This window comes from Camelus dromedarius, chromosome 3 (assembly GCF_036321535.1).
Source record: "Camelus dromedarius isolate mCamDro1 chromosome 3, mCamDro1.pat, whole genome shotgun sequence".
NCBI lineage: Eukaryota > Metazoa > Chordata > Mammalia > Artiodactyla > Camelidae > Camelus > Camelus dromedarius.
Genome location: NC_087438.1, coordinates 99498606 through 99515362, shown reverse-complemented (window position 1 = coordinate 99515362; position 16757 = coordinate 99498606).

The window sequence follows — 16757 nt, the reverse complement described above, 5'->3', positions numbered from 1 at the left end:
CCATGTAGCTACCCTAAACAACCCTTTTGACTGTTTTTGAGAAGCCTCCCTTCCCTGCATCCACCTTCCCCCACTGCCGTCTCACCGTAGCCACCCCAGCCCCAAGAAGCAGGCACCCATCCAACCAGCAGGGAGAGCATTAGAACCACCACAGCCCCAAAGCAAAATCTCTTCTTCCCGCTGAACACCCTTCCATCATGGGGATGGTTGGTACTGCTGCTCCTCAGCTGGGCAGGGTCCTCATTCCAAGGTCAGAAGTTAAAGACCATAAGACCTTCTTCCTCTGGCTCCTCATCTGGAGGATTTAGGTAATGAACTAGGCTCCTCTTAGGAAAGGCACCCCTGGCTGGGAATGTGGAGGCTGTAGAAAAACTGCTTGGAGGAGCTTAAGCTGCCCAGTGACGGCCACCCCCACACACCGCCAAACCCCACCCTCAGCCCAGCTCTCCACACTGCCAGTTGGGTGGGTGCTGCCTGGGCCTTATCCTGGGCTGGTTTAAACTGGAAACAGAAGGCTGAGGAAGCCAAGCTCTGGCAGGAGAAGTGGCCAGGAGAAGATCGGAGAGAGGATGAGAGTTGCGAAAAATTGTGTGCAAGAGCCCCCTCTCTGGGCTGCCAGGGTGTGGGACTCTGAGCCTTTCCCCGGGGCCAGGCAGATGGGGCGGGGGCTGACCGGAGAGCAAAGCTCTTCCCCTGCCTGCGCCCGCCAGACGCCGGCTGACTGAGCCTCACTGTCTTCCTCTGGCCCCTCCACATCGTCACCCTCGGGAAGTCAAGTGCGGCTGTCATCACAGCTTCACTGTCATTCTCTCTGTGACCTTGAGCAGACCTTTAACCTCTCTGCAGCCACTTCTGGTTGATAAAGATATCACAATACTCATCCTGCCTAAAGGCCAAGTTTCAACAGCTTTAAAAAAGGTAATGAATGGGAAAAAGGATAAAGTACACCAAGGGGATATACTCTTGTTTCAGCCTAAGTAGGAAACAGACTTAAACATTTAGTAAACATCCACTGTGAAAGGTAGCTTTTTGATGCCTCATGTTTAGAGAAAACTGATGTTCACAGAGTACCTTGCCTCCAGCTACTGAGCACCTACGCCTAGGCGTCCATCACTGTCCCTGATGCCTGCGTTCAGCTGAGACATGACTTTGGCACTCAGACCTGATCCAATCAGACAAAATCCCGGGGAGAAGGGAGCAGCCTAGGAGCATTCCCTGAATGCAGGTGAAGAGCACTGGGATGTGAGGGGGGCACAGGGTACAAGAATCAGATCATGGGGCTTCCCAGGCCATGGAAAGGGGTTTTCATTATTTGGTTCCAAGTTACAATAAGAAAGCAATAATAAAAAAAAAAAATCAACCTCTTTAAAAGCAACTCGAGTGGCATGGAGATGGCCCCGTGGGCAATAGGGCCCAGCAGGGGGTGGGAGGGGTGGTGGACTTAAAGGGAAGAGGATGGATTTGAATTCAAGAGACATTTTGGACGCAGAACCCATGGGACCCGCTGGATGGGGGCGAGGATGATCAGAAGACAGTGCTAGAGGTTGAAAATACTTTACCAAGGAGTAAAGCAAAAACCCCAAGCTGCCTTCTTGCTAGAGACACTTAAAACATTTAAGAAGATTCCAAACCTAATGGATAAACATGGAAAAACTCTCGAAAACAAGTCTCATGTATGCCCTCAGGAAACACGGATGTATGGCGCCTCTAACCCCATTGGCCGGAGCCATCTGCTCCTTTCTTTAATTAAGCTCCCTAAGCCCCTTCACTGTTAATGATTCCCAGCTCCTCGGTGGGACAGGACCTTTTCTCATGAGATTCCGGCCCAGCACAGCCTTCAGAAATGCCTTAGTGTGCCTTTATTTAGGCTTTGGCGCCAGCTTCGGGCCTCAGAGCTTCAAATTCCCCTGTGACCATGGGGAAGAAAGACTGAGGCCCATTTGAGGTCATACAATGTTTTCCAAGGAGCTCAAGTGTCACCTCCTCTGTGAGGCTCGCCCTGACTACTCTAAAATAAGAATTCCACCTCCCTGTTATTCTCTCTCTCTATACTCAGAGGTTTTTGTTTGTTTGTTTTGGGTTTTTTTTTTTTAATTCATGACAATTATCATAATTTATAATTACCAATGACTCATTAGATTACTCTTGGCCATCCCTCCCCAGCAGGCTGGGCCCTTCTGTCTCTTTAGGCTATATCTGCAGCCCCCAAGTACACTGCAGTCACCTAGTACGTGGTTTATATTTACCCATTAAATTCAAGGCACTGGACTGGGGCTTTGAAAGCTCCCATCAAGCCTTCCCTCTTGTCTCTTTCTGGCTCCACAGCTCTAACTGCCACTGCCAACTTGTGTCCCCAGCACAGAGATACCTCCCAGGCATTTTGTTCTCCAGGGTGGCGGAGGTGTGGGGTCTATCAGTCCAGTGGCTGCTGAATGCATCACGTCACAGAGGTCAAAGAGGTTACTGATAACAAAAAGCAAAGCCAGGCCTCATTTGTTAAATGATGGTACTCACAGCACTCAGAGCCAGGACGTGGTGGACAAGACCAACATGGTCCCTGACCCTCTCGGAGCTCACAATCTAATGGGCTCCTCAAAGTCTTTTCCAAGAGCCATCTGTTCCCCAGGCCAGATGTCCATGGCCAGGGCTTCCAGCTCTACTCTCCCCCATCTCTGCATGTGGCAGCTTTCAAGATGCCCAAGGAAGGATTCGATGCAGCAAACCCCACCTCCACTGACTTCAGGCCAAGGGGACACTAGGAATGAAGCTTTCAAGCTTTCCTGTCCCAGCCCTGTGGCTCATTAACTACATGACCCTGAGCACATCACCTCCGTAAACTTTATTTCTTCCCCTGCAAAAGGAGATCAAGAGTCCCCACCCCGAAGGGTGGTTATGAGGATTCAGTTAGATGATGCTGATGATAACTGCTGATGTTTTTGAAGTTCTTTGCTAGTGCCAGACACTGGGCTAAGAGCTTTGGCCGAATTATCACATTTAATCTTCCCAACAACCCCATAAGGAGAGCTGCTTTTAGAGATGAGGACAGACATTACATCAGTGCCCAGTGTCACGCAGCCAGCAAGTGGCAGAGCTAGGATGCAGACCCACCATGGTCACTGCAGTCTACCCTACAAGCCATTTCCTTATGTTGCCTCCCCCTGTGAATGCAGGCAAAGTGCATGGCTGGGTGTCTGGTACGAAGTAAGTGCTCAGTACATGGTACCTTTTATTCAGCAACCGGAGGCTCCCATTACAAGGCTGCCCCAGCTCTGACAGTTTGGGATTGGCCTGTGACCTCCCAGCAGTCAGACTCTCCCTGACCCTTTCCTGTTCCAAGTCCCAAATCTGCCTCCTTATAGAAGCTCAGATGGGAACAGACGGTGGCTGTCCATTCCCTGTCACCTCCCCGACAGCCCAATCACTGTGGGCCACCCAAAGCCTCACCTGGCTGAAGACCCAGATCTTAGCCTCCGTGAAGATGCTGAGGGGCCAAGTTTGCCTCAAGGGTCTATTTTTGGCTCTCCCTGTCCCCTTCACCCTACCTGCAGGTCCCAGCCTGAATGAAAACAGCAGGGGCCTGGGAGGTAGCTCCAGGTACCACTGGGACCAGCACAACTCAGTTCCAAAGAAAATGGTAGTATGAGATCATTCATTATAATACTCAGCTCCCAGAAGAAACCACTGCAAGCCCCATCCAAACCACAGACAGCTCTGGCAGCCTCGGTATCCTCTTAGGGTTACATAGCTTTGCAGGGAAATAAATACCAACTCATCTCAAAGGAATTTTAAGGGCTAATAAACCTTAACCAGTCTGTGCAGAGAGGGCTCCTTTCCGAGGGAGGGACTGCGGTTTTAGGGAGGAAGGACTGAGAGGGCTCCGGGGCAGGACTTAGAGGAGACCCTGTGGGCCGGGCTGCAGGGCCATTCTTCAGAGAGGCTCAGCCCTGTGCCCTTGGCCAGCCCCTCCTTGTATACCATCAGAAGCCACCATCAGATGGGTAGTGAGTTCCCCATCACAGGAGGTGTTCAAGCATATTCAAAGATAAACTGCATGGGTCTAAGGGACCTTCTAGTTCCAGGATGTTATTATATTATGACTTTCAAGTATAGGAACCTACCCTTGGCATCAACAAAAGGCAGGATAGTATGGGAGAAAGTATTGGCAACTAGAAACTGAAGACCTGTAATTTTATACTAGCTGGGTGACCTTGGGCAAGTTGCTTCACCTTTTTTGAGCCTCAGTAAAACAGAAATAACAATACTGTCTCCTGCCTGTCCCACCTGACTGTCGGAAAGGAGCAGATAAATTGCAGTGCATTGTGTGAAAAATGCCCGGCAAATTGCGAGATGCTTCGCAAACAGTTAGATGCTGCAGACACACCAGGCATTAAGCAGAGAAGGTGGCCTCCTGTCTGGGGTGATGGGAAACGCGCTAAGAGCCCAGCCTGACCATCACTCCATGTGCGAAGAAGGCACTGTCTTCTACTGCCCTGTGTTTTCTGGGGGAAGCAAACCAAGTGTGTCTGTAGATTCTGAGCCAGAATCCACTAGCCGTGGATCCTCAGCCAGCTCAATTCACTTGAGCTCCTTGTGCCTCACTTTCCTCATTTAAATAGGTATAATGAGGGTAGGCATCCTAGAGAGGCCTGAGGAGGATGAAGTATAAAATAGATACCAAGTGCTAAGAGCAATGAAAATACTATACAAGGATTTACTGTTGTTGTCATTCAGATCTTAACCAGCTAAGTAAGTTAATTACTACCAGCCACTGTCACTGAGCAGGAAGAACAATCCTAACGACAGATGGATTTTGAAAAGAGTGGCAGAAACAACCACTACTGTTTAATAAGCAATTAACATGTACCAGGCACCGTGCTAAGCATTTTACGGACATTATCTTCTCTAATCTCCGTGACAGTCCTTTGAGGTGGTCGCTTATTGTTCCCATGATATAGGAGACTAGGCCTCAGCAAGTTCATGTGACTTCTCCAAGGTCACAGAGCAAGTAAGTGATGGTGTCAAGGCTTGAACTTGGGCAGGCTGGTGCTGAGGTCAATTCTGTTAGGCTTATCCTGGCCTCTGGGATCAGAGCCTCTGTAGTGAGAGGCTAAAGGAAACAGGCAGATCATGTGCCGTGAACACAGTGGGCGGCCTGCAGGCTGCACTGCACCAGGGATCCTCTGGTTTCCAAGGAGGAGGAGAAGGGCCTCCCTTCAGGGCCAGACAAGATGGCAAGGTGTTGGGGAACGAATGGCAAGTGCAAGAAGAGAGTCCTATCCAAGCCTCAGTGGCCTTTGCCCCTCTGTCTATGGACAGATGTTGGGGGACCTTCCCCCAGAGGAGTGAGCCTGGGTGGGGAGATCAAATGCCAGGAAGCGAGGCTGCCTGCTCAAGTCAGGTCAAGCCTAGGGAGAGGTAATAAGTAACTGGGCTCAGTGAAGAGTCAGCCTGTGTAACCAAGGCAACCATGAGGTTTCATACGGAGACCGTAGGGCTGGAACGGGCATCCCCCTGCCCCCCAGCCCCAGAGCTGGCAGGTCACATTCCCTGAGTGCCAGGACCAAGGTGCTTAGACTCCACTGCTGCCTCCCGCCAAGGAAGGGAGGCCCTGCCAGGTCCTCAGCAAAGATCTGATTGCCCCTGATATGAAAAGCAACAACTTTTGGCCTCTACCCAGAAGTGGCCAAAAACACCCATGGGAGAGAAAGAACCTGCTCAGTCCTCACTTCTCAGACTTCTGTGCCTTCCCAAACACCCAGAGGCTGAGAATGCCCTGGAAAGGTGGAGGCTGGCCCCACTGTGCCAGGCCTGTGCCAAGTGCTGCCAGGCTTCTGAGATCTGGATGCCAAAAGGCAGGCCCGGAGAGAGGTACGGCCAAGAGGGGACAGGAGAATGGAAGCCTTAGAGGCACCGTCAGGACCTCGAACAGACGCGGCTGTGTAAACCCGCCTGTCTCCTCCTCATTTGCCAGCAGGCTCCAAGGTGCTAGTTCGGGGAAGCGCTCTGGGTAGCCAACCAAGAGGCTAACAGGCCGGCTGTGCAAGGCGCTCTTCCCACAGAGCCTCACCCACGTGGCAGGCAGGCAGCTGGCAGCTTGTTTTACGAACATCCAAAATCCAAGAGGAACCACAAAACCACGCTGGGCTGCAGACAACGGACTGAGAAGGCCGATGCTGGGGATGCCCCCGTGTCCTCCCCCTGGACTGGGCTCCTGCCAGGCTCTGCCGGGTGCGGGGCAGCGGTGGGAATCCGCTCCCTGTCCACCAGGCCCCAAAGTCTTCCAAGTCTCAGCATCCAGCCCTGTGACTGGGAACACCTTCTGTCGCCCCAGGTGGCCTTGAAAATGGGAAACAGTGGAGCGGGGGTGGGGGTCCAGGACATAGCTCAGAGGGTCAGTAACTGAAGGAGATGACTTGGAACCCTCTGATAGCTGGAGTCCTTTCACTGCCCGTTACTAATTTCTGACGAAGGGGAAGAAATCAGCAGTTTGGGGAACCCTGGTGCCTAAGGGGTGGTATGGGGGGGCAGGGGGCAATGTTACCTGATTTTCCAAAACTGTCTTTTTTCACTAAACAATATGTTGAGGATATTTTTGTGTGTCAGGAGATACAGTTGTGTGCATTCATTTTATAATACAAAGTGATAAAATTATTTTCAGGTACCTTTTCTGCTAAGATTTGGAGGGTGTGAAGATGGATGGATGGATGGCTGGACAGAAAAAGAGTTAGGGCTTCTCGTCCCTCTTGATCACAGTCACAAAGATATTACAGATCTTAAGACTGGAAGGGCTTAGCTTAGGGTCAACCTTCTTGTGAATGCACCTCCCTAACCACTTCCGTGGTCCTCTCCCCCCACTGGTCTTTACCTCTGTAAGCTTTCCTTTCCCTTCTGAGCACTTCATCACAATGTTAACTGGCTGCTTTTTGTGCATCATCTTTGTCCTCACTAGGCTGTAAGCTCTGCAAGAACAGATGTATTCTAAGCACCGAGCATAATTCTAGTGAGCATTCAATTAATGAGTCTTCACTTCCTAATAATGAACACATAATGAGTATTCAATTCATATTTGTTAAATGAACAAATACTAAGTTCAGAGGGAGGTGCCAAGTGACATAAGATGTGGTCCCTACTTTTCGTCTTACTATATAAGGAGTAAAAAAGATGATTGTGTGGAAAAAAGTAATCAATTAATGAGAGCATTCAACAAATGGTCTTGGAATAACGGTGAAAGGCATTCATAAGGAAAAAGAATGAAACTCAGCTGAATCCCATAACTTACATAATAATTAGTTCAAAATGGACCATCAATCTAAATGTAAAATACAAAACTTTTAGAAGGAAACGGGAGAAAATTTTCATGAACTAGAGTCAGGTGAAAAGTTCTTAGACATGACACCAAAATCACAATCCATAAAAGAAAACAATTGATTAAACTGGACTTCATCAAAACTTAAAATTTTTTATCTGTGAAAGACTCTAGCCTACAGCAGCAGAAGCACACACCTAGACCTCTGCTACCATTTCATGGAGAGGGCAGAATGTGACTTCCCACCCTTGACTCTGGGCCTTGGAACTCGCACTGGTCAATGAGACATTTTAGATGTGAAGTGAGCAGACACTTGAGATACGTTTGAGCATGACTTGCTTTTCGGCCATGAAAAGAATGTGCCTTGGGGACCTGACAATCCAAGGAGGATGAGAGACTCGTGGTGCAGACCTGGACCCAACCTGCAGCCTGGAGCCAAGACCAACAGAGCCTAGATCAGCTGGACCCCGGTGGCCCAAAGACAGTTCAGCATCACACACACGACACGTCTCATCAGCCTCCTTCAATGTGAAACAGGTCCGCAGCCTTCACGACCTAGACACTTTTGAAGATGGCTGGTCAGATACTTCAGAGTATGTCTTTCAGTGTGGTCCTTATGATTAGATTCTGGTTATGCGTCTCTGGCAGGAACACAGAGAAGTAAGGCTGACTGATTGCCTATCAGGGGCGCATGATTTCAATTTGTCCCATGGCTGGTGATGCTCTATTTGATCATTTGATTAATGTGATGTTTGCCAGACTTCACTGTAAAGTGACCCTTTTCCTGTTTGAAGTTAAAATATCTTGTGGAGAGAATATTTTAAACTATGTAAATATTCATTGATAATTTATATTAGTATGGAGTAATGGTCTCCTAATTCAATCAGTGGGTTATAATTCATCCCTATCATTATTTATTTTGATGTTCAAATTGTCCCAGATTAGGCCAGTAGAGGCCCCTTCGAGCTGGCTTCTGTGTCCATTTGACATTTCTCCTTCATTTTTTGAGCACGTGCTTGCTTTCTGCCATAACAAGATGCTCCAGGCTCTTCTTGTACCTTTCATGCCCTAATCCAGGAATCAGCTGTTTCTCCAAGGAGCCCTAGTTCCTGCTGTTGGAAAATATATTTAGAAGCCAAGATCTGAGTGCTAGGTGTGTTCATTGCTCTTGAGGTGTCACTATGCCTGGGCCCTCAGTGGGGTCAGAGATAGTGGACATTTACATGTATCTGTCACAATCAGTCAGTCAATCAATCAATCTACCTACCTATCTACTTATCTATGTACTTAAAGCTATGAGTTCTGATAGATATCTCCAGTCCAAATTCAACATTATAAGGTTCATTTAAGTTTTATCCCTCTCCCTAATTGTAACTCCCTTCTCTGACAGTGAGAAACCTGGCTCTCATTAGTCCTAATAATCTGCTTATTTGATCCCTCTCCCTGATGTCACCAATCTGCCGCCCCCAACCTTTCCCCTGGATGCCCTTCTCACCCTATGACTCCTATGCTGGGACAACCCCCACCCACAGGGACACGTTCCTCACTCTGCTTGGACTCTGACTCTTCACGTCAGGCCCCCTCCTCTACACAGATACCTTCTTCACTCTATCCGGACTCTGAAACCCCATAATAGGACATACCTATGATGCAGGTATATGCCTTCCCGTGGGCACCCTCCTCTCCCACCCAGGTCTGTCTTCCCACCTTTCTGCATGAGGCTGCTCTCTGCACCACTTGGACACCTTGTTCACCTTTCAAGGCCCTGATATGCCTCCTCTTTAGACACCTTATCATCCCTTTGGGTTCTGACTCCTCAAGCCAGGCAGTCTTTCTACATAGACTCCCTCCTCACCCCATTCAGGCTCTGACCTCCTCCGGCACCACAGCAGCTCTCCCCAGGTGCACTACGCACCTACCTTGCTTTGTCCCACCTAACAGCTTTAGAACCAATCTATTCATGAAAGATGGGAAAACACAAGAAGAAAGGGAAAGGAGGGAAGGGAAGGGAAGGACCCTCTGCCCTCTGCCCCCCGGCTCCTAGGTGAAGAACAGACTGTAGGGAGGCGTGAGTGAAAGGGAGACAGTGGAGAGGCTTCTGCCAAATCCCAGTGAGATTATGGAGACTCTGAAGCAGTGGGGATGCTGAGAAATGGTCATCTTCTAGACATATTCTAAAAGCAAAGCCAACAAGATATGCTCATGAAATAACTTGGAAATTCAACCAAGGATCACTTATTTTTCATATTGCTTAGTCAAGGCTCTCTGGTTGCAAGAAGCAGAAACCCACTCAAACAAGCGTAAGCAAAAAAAGATGACTTGATACAGATTCAGGGGGATCTCTGAGAACCCAAAGGCAGGAGGAGCAGCCAGGCCTCGTGAGGGGCAGGAACCAGGACGTGCAGAGCCACTAGGAGCCAGGGCGGGCACCCTTCCTCTCTCTTTGACCCTCTGGCCACACAGTCACTTGTCAATGCTGTTCTCTGCACATCTGCTCCATTCTCCTCTCTTGGCAGACCTCCTCCCTCTGTTCTCCACACAGAAGACAGCAACAATGATCCATGGCTCTTGTTTTACATGCCCTGTTCAAAGGGCTAGAGGAAACCAACTAGTGTCATTCCCAGACCCCGATTCCCGGGGGAAATCATCTGAGTGGACCAGCATCTATCAGCAATCTACTTCTTATAGTCAGGAGAGCAGGGTTACACAGAACGTGCTTGGCTCCTGGACCCATTCTTGATGAGGGAAGGGGGCCGTTTTTAGGGACTAGGGGATTAATGGGCAGGTCAGACACACCCGCAGAGTGTCATCTATTCATCTAGTAAATGTAAAGGATTGAGGAGCTGCTGGGAAGTATATAAAAGCAGACAAGACACAACCTTTATCTTCAAGCCAACAATCTCCGAAGAGAACTAAGATATGAAACAGTAAGAAAATGATTCAAGACAGCCAGGGTCATGTGGCAGGAGCTCCAAGAAGCACTGGTGGCCTTCAGAAGTGGAACTCCCTCCCCTCCCACAACACTATCAGGCTCTGTCAGCAGCATCTCAGTTCCCAAAGCAGAGGCTGGTGGGGGACAGGGAGGGGAAGGGGAAATCTTTGGTTATTTTGCAGTGGACATGACAGGCGCAACAGAAGTCCCATGAGCTGGGCTGTCCTCTGATTTTGCCGACACTGGGCCTCTTCAGGGCTCTGGGTCCCCTCACCACTGATTTATGACTTGTGCAGTCAGCAAATTTATACCCTCTGCGGCTTTGTTTTTACAGCATTGCTTCTCCAAGAGCTGGCTTCATACCTCAGACATATAAATCTGTTAAGGGGTGCTATGTAGCCCAAGAGATCTTTCCCAGGTGGGCAAGATTTTGTTCTCATCTATAGAGTCTTTCAGAGCCCTTCCAGCCTGACCCCTCCACCCTCACCCCATGCATTCAGGCTGTCTTTATTCCCTGGAAAAGCCAGCCCAACCTACAGTTCCAGTGCAGCTGAGAGATGGGGCCTAGCTCCTTCCTGAAGCCCTTAAAAGTTCACCGAGCCATCCAACTGCTATTGGCCACAAGCTTGGGGAATCAACCCAAATTGCTAATTTTGCTGATACTCATCCGCTCTAGTTAATTCTATCATCTCTAAGACCTTGGCTGAAGTGGCTACGTGACAACAAAACAGGGGCGGAATCTTGTTACAACTAATTCCACTTGTCATTCAAACCTTAGCTGACTAGGATCACAGTTGCAGTCTAAAGTAATATGGACAGAAAAGGAAGGGTCGTGCAAATTCTTGAAATTCCTGTTTATTTCCCCTCACCTCTTCCTTTTGGAGTGTTGCTTTGGTTGGAGGAGAGCTGCAGTGTTTGATGTAGGGGTGGGTGAGGGGAAGGTTGAAGGATATTTACTTATTGTGACTGAACAGACCCTCTCCCACCTCCAAGCCAAGCAGCTTAACCCCAACACCTTCCTCAGGAGTGACTAGCTTCTGTCAGAGGCAGAAGGAAGCTGGTGCTGGATTGTTGGCCAGAGCAGTAAAGCGTTGTGACCCTGGGCTCTGCACTGACATGGAAACTGTTCTGTCCTGTAGGCTCCCTCTTTGACTCGGGGACCACAGATTTTGCTCAGAAGGAAATGCTAAGGTAATATGAGTTCCCTGTTTTCCTCTACATGGTTCAGTCCAGGTCAACACTTTTCAGAGAGGGTTCCATGCAACATGAGTCCCATGAAATGCTCAACAAAAAATAAGTTTGACAAAAAGACAACCTACTGAATGGGAGAAAATATTTGCAAATGATATGATGGACAAGGGATTAATATCCAACATATGTAAACAGCTCATACAGCTCAATATCAAACAAACAAACAAACAAAAAAACAATCAAAAAGTGGGCAGACGGACTAAATAGATATTTTTCCAAAGAGGAAATGCAGATGGCCAACAGGCATATGAAAAGATGCTCAACATCACTAATCATCAGGGAAACACAAATCAAAATCACAGTGAGAGTTCACCTCACACCTGTCAGAATGGCTATCATTAAAAAGAACACGAACAACAAATGTTGGCAAGGATGTGGAGAAAAGGGAACTTTTGTATGCCATTGGTGGGAATGTAAATTGGTGCAGCCACTGTGGAAAACAGTATGGAGGTTTCTCAAAAAACTAAAAATAGAACTACTACATGACCCAGCAATTCCACCCCTGGGCATATATCCAAAAAAAACCCCAAAATATTAATACAGGAAGGTACATATACCCCAACATTCACAGCAGCATTATTTACAATTGCCAAGATAAGGAAGCAACCTAAATGTCCATCTACAGATGAATGGGTAAAGAAGATGTGGTCTATATATACAATGGAATACTACTCAGCCATAAAAAGAATAAATTTTCCCGTTTGCAGCCACATGGATGGACTTGGAGGGCATTATGCTAAAAAAAATAAGTCAGGCAGAGAAAGACAAACACTGTATGACATCACTTATACGTGGAATCTAAAAAACACAACAAACTAGTGAATATAACAAAAAGAAGCTGACTCACAGATATAGAGAACAAACTAGTGGTTACCAGAGGGGAGAGAGAAGAGGGAAGGGGAAATATAGGGGAGGGGATTAAGAGGTACAAAATAGTAGGTATTAAATAAGCTATAAGTATATATTGTAGAACACGGGGAATACAGCCAACATTTTATAGTAACTATAAATGGAGTATAACCTTTAAAAATTGTACTCACTATATTGTACACCTATAATTTATATAACATTGTACAGCAACTATACTTCAATTTTAAAAAATAAGTTTGGGCAATACTCATATCTATGATGGTCTCTCCTGGAATTAATACAATGGTGTGTGCGGTGAAAGCGGTGAGAAGTCCAGTGGTTAAGAAGCCTGGTTCAGTCTGTTTAACCTGTTTCCCAAGCCTCTTTGACCTGGAACAGACACCTCCTGCCGTTGCTCCTTCTTTAATAATAATTAGCTCTAAGGACACATTGCAGGAAGTGGCGATACCAGCCAACTTGTACAGGTGGGGTTGAATTCAGGAGTCCCCACATCAGGCACCATAAAATACTGACCAACTTAGTTCCAGCCTTGAACCCAGGAACATTTTGGTTCTGAAAATATGCTCTCTTCTATGAAGGTGGCCTCTGCATCTCAGAAAAGATGAATGGAGAAATACTTGAAAAATTAAATTTAAAAAATCTTTTTAAAGCAACATAAGCCTATTTATCCAAAGTGAAAGTCAAACTTGACAAACCACATTAAACAAATATGTGGTAAATCTGTGGAAGAAAAAAAAAATCTGAAACTGGAAAAATGATCTCAAATTTGACAATGTCTACCATGACCTTTTCTTAGCTTAGCTCATTGTGATCTATTCAGTAACTTAAGCTCTTTAAGCTTCAGGTTACCTATCCACCCTACAGCGTGGCTGCAAGGCTGAGAATGGAGCATACAGATGTACTTTCAGGAGACCGCAAGGTCTGAGATGCCAGACGTTAGACATGACTTTGATGTCTTGGTGTTCTCTGAGGTTCCATGACAGAGAACAAAATCATGCTAACTGGGGCACTAACCCACCAGTGAGAGATGTAAAAGGAGATTGTCAAAAATGACTTCATAATCCTTGACAAACATCCACTTTAAGGACAATAAAAGGAAAAAGTTGAAGAAGTTAGCAGTGACCATTTCTCTGGAGAAAATTGCTGGTGTCCAGCGGTATCTCTTGCTGCTGTGGGCCATGAAGACTTAGCCACGAGATGGGAGTTGGGAAAACAAACAGAAGGTAGAGGAAGGGAAAGAGAAGCCCACCCCTTCTTGGCCAAAGGATTGTGGGGAGAGGACAGCAAGCAGAAGAATCAAGAGGTAGACAGGTAGGTGTGCAGGTCCCAGTTTTCTCTCAGAGAGGAGCTGGGGGCTAGGTCAGGTGAGGGAGACATGGTGAGCAGGGGAGGTTCTTGCCCTGCCTCTGATGTGGCCTCTGGAAGGGCCACCAATACAGAACAGCAGGCCAAGCAGTATGGCCAGGAGGAGAGGGTCTGGGTACCGTCAGAGCTTCCCCAGTTCCTGCGCTGGGGCACACACTGAGCAAAGGGATAGAGGCCAAGGGCGAAACTCCTGCCCAGAGGCCAGACGGAGGGCCAGGCAGAAACACACGGGGATCTACTGAGGGGGAAACAAGTCAGCAAGGGTGCCCTCCCGGCTGTTACCTGAGCTGAAGAGGAGTGGACTCAGATGTACAGCAGACACCAAGGTGACTCAGGGACAAGACTGGGCCCAAACAGTCCTCCGTGACAGTAGCCAGCTCACACCCAAGGCAAACACAAGGACAGAGGGAACCCTCACCCCTGACTGTGAATTCTCCCAAGACCCTCCCCACATGCCCTCTCAGACCAGGGAGAAAAGGCTAAATGAAACCTCAAGTGACTGTTTAAAAGATTAGACTCCGTCACATGCTGCACTGGGCTGCACTGGCCTTTTTCTCTGCCACCCAGCAGGTGGGGTAATGTGGGGGCTTCTACCAGTTACAGTCCTAAACAAAGAAACTATACTTTCTCTCATTACTTTGTAATATTTTTAAATGGAGTATAATCTATAAAAACATTGAATCATTATGTTGTAAACCTGAAACTAATATAATATTGAAAATCAATATACTTCCATAAATTTTTTAAAAATAAAATATATTTTACTATCAAAAAGAAAAAAAGAATCTATAGTTTCTCTGCACATCTGAGAGTGGTGTAAACAAAATTTATGGCCCTACTGCAAATTAACGGAAGTGTTTCTTTTTATTAAATAATGATGTTACCTCTTCTAGATGGAATACCAGTTGGGCTCAGTAGTAAGAACCTGTCTACCAGGAATCAAAGATTTCTTCTAGAAATAGTTTCTCAGTTAAAAAATATTTCCGTCTCAACAAACTGCCAAAGGATGTGACGGCGGCATCACTGTGCCAAGTGGGCAGGGCTTTTGCACAGGGGCTAAGGTGGGGGAGGGGAACGCAGGCGGGGGAAGGAGGTTAGGGGTGCGTGCGTGGCATGGGGATCAGAAGGACCTGGGGTGTGAAACGCTCGCTGAGGCAAGTGCTGACCGGTCAGATGACTGTGACGCTCAGCTCTGCCTCACTGGGCTCTTTTGAAGCCTCGATGAGGTAAAGCTTAGCAGCGCTCGGAACAGGGCCTGACCCCTGTGCCCAGCAGTTATTTCTGCTCCGCAGTAAGTCAAGATTATCACTTATTACTTCTACACCTGTCTGCTGCATTGTAAGGCACAGGACTACAGAGGTTCTGTTTGTTTGTTTCTCTTGGTTTTTTTTAACAAACAGCAGCACTTTTACGTCTAAAATGAATGTGGTTCACAGGCATCTCCAAGGGATCGAACCCCGCGAGAAGCTCTGTAATGTCACAGCCGCGCGCGAGCCCCTCCCCCGGGACCCAGCGTAGCAACGCCGGGAACAGGGTGGGCTGTCGTTCATCACTCTATCCCCAGGGCCCCATTCCTGGGACACAGGAATGGCGACAGTAAGGCTTCCCCGGTGGAGTCTTGCCCTGTTTGCCATGTTTTTTTGCCTCTTCTTTGAGAAAGACCTTCAGGTTCCAAGCTGGCGGCTTTGATACTGCCTCGGTGGTGACGCGTCTTCAACTTTGAGGATGGGCTTCACTTGTGGAAACTGTGGGGCATTTGGAGCCCAGACGGCAGATGAGACCAGCGGAGGGCTTGCCCAATACTGCTGAGCAAAACCATTTTTGGTCAGAGCTAGGATGCCATTCAAATGGGGCTCACTGAATGGGGAGCACTGGGAAGAGAACAGGCAGATGTGTAAAAACCATTGGAGGCACTGAGCATTCAGCCGTCCACAGGGAGCTGGCTGGACATGAGGCCTGATTTATTTCTCTAGCTCTATGGTCTCAACTCAGGCAGGGGCTTTGAAGTCACTGCTGTGGAAAATTCTAGTTGTTTTATTCTAAAGAATATAAGAACAAGTTGTCATTCAATAACGTGTGCGTGGGATGTTTTTCTCTGAAGAAGAAACAGTGTGTGAACTGTCTCAGGAGGGATGCAATGGAAATTGGTCCCAGGACTGGCTCTGGGCTGGTGAGCGGGGGACTGGGCCAGAGGGTCCCTGCGATAGACTTATCCCACAGAGCATCTGAAAGTACCTTTTAGGGTTTATCCTATTTGCATGCTATTGCCTGGTAGACAACTAACAGTAACAAAGCAAGAGAAGCAGAAGGATTCCTTTCCTCCACAATAAAGACTGAACCTGACTTTTCTCTAAAAAACAAAACCAAAAGAGTAAACCATAAAGGGATTAACAGGAGGCTAATAACCCCATTGGGAACTGTTAACACATCCTAGGGTTGTGCGCCCAGCCTGGCCAAGAAGGACATTTCATTTCTCCACACTGTTTAGGTTTGTGGTTTAAGAAAATATATAACCTTGACCTAAACCTGCACAGACAGTTTGCAATAAAGATCATCAGTTTTACACATACTAATCCTGTAGTTGGATTGTCAAAGGGGGCACTCTACCAGCCCCTGCCCTCCCTCCGTTCTTGACCTTTTTTGGCTACTCAGCCACCCTCCCTTATGCCAAGAGGGGCCAGGGAAGGGGGTTCACATCTGGCCTTGTCCTATCTAGTCTGTGAAGGCAGAAAAATTGACCATAACCAGGGACTAAACGCAGGCTTTGGGATCATTTATAATTATTCTTGGGCTACCTGCAGTTGAAATGAACTGGCTTTACCTGAGCTGTTGCACCCCCAAATCCCTCCCACAGTGGGTTTTCTATCCTAGATGAATGACCTTGTGATGTGCACCATGGAGGAACCAGGGACAAGGACGTGTGTCCCGGACACCCCCATGTCCTTTCTTCTGCTTTCAGGAAACAGCTGCCAGGGTTGGTTTGGGGTCCACCCTTTCTCCAGGCTCAAGGTGAGGTTTCAAAATACAGGCCTC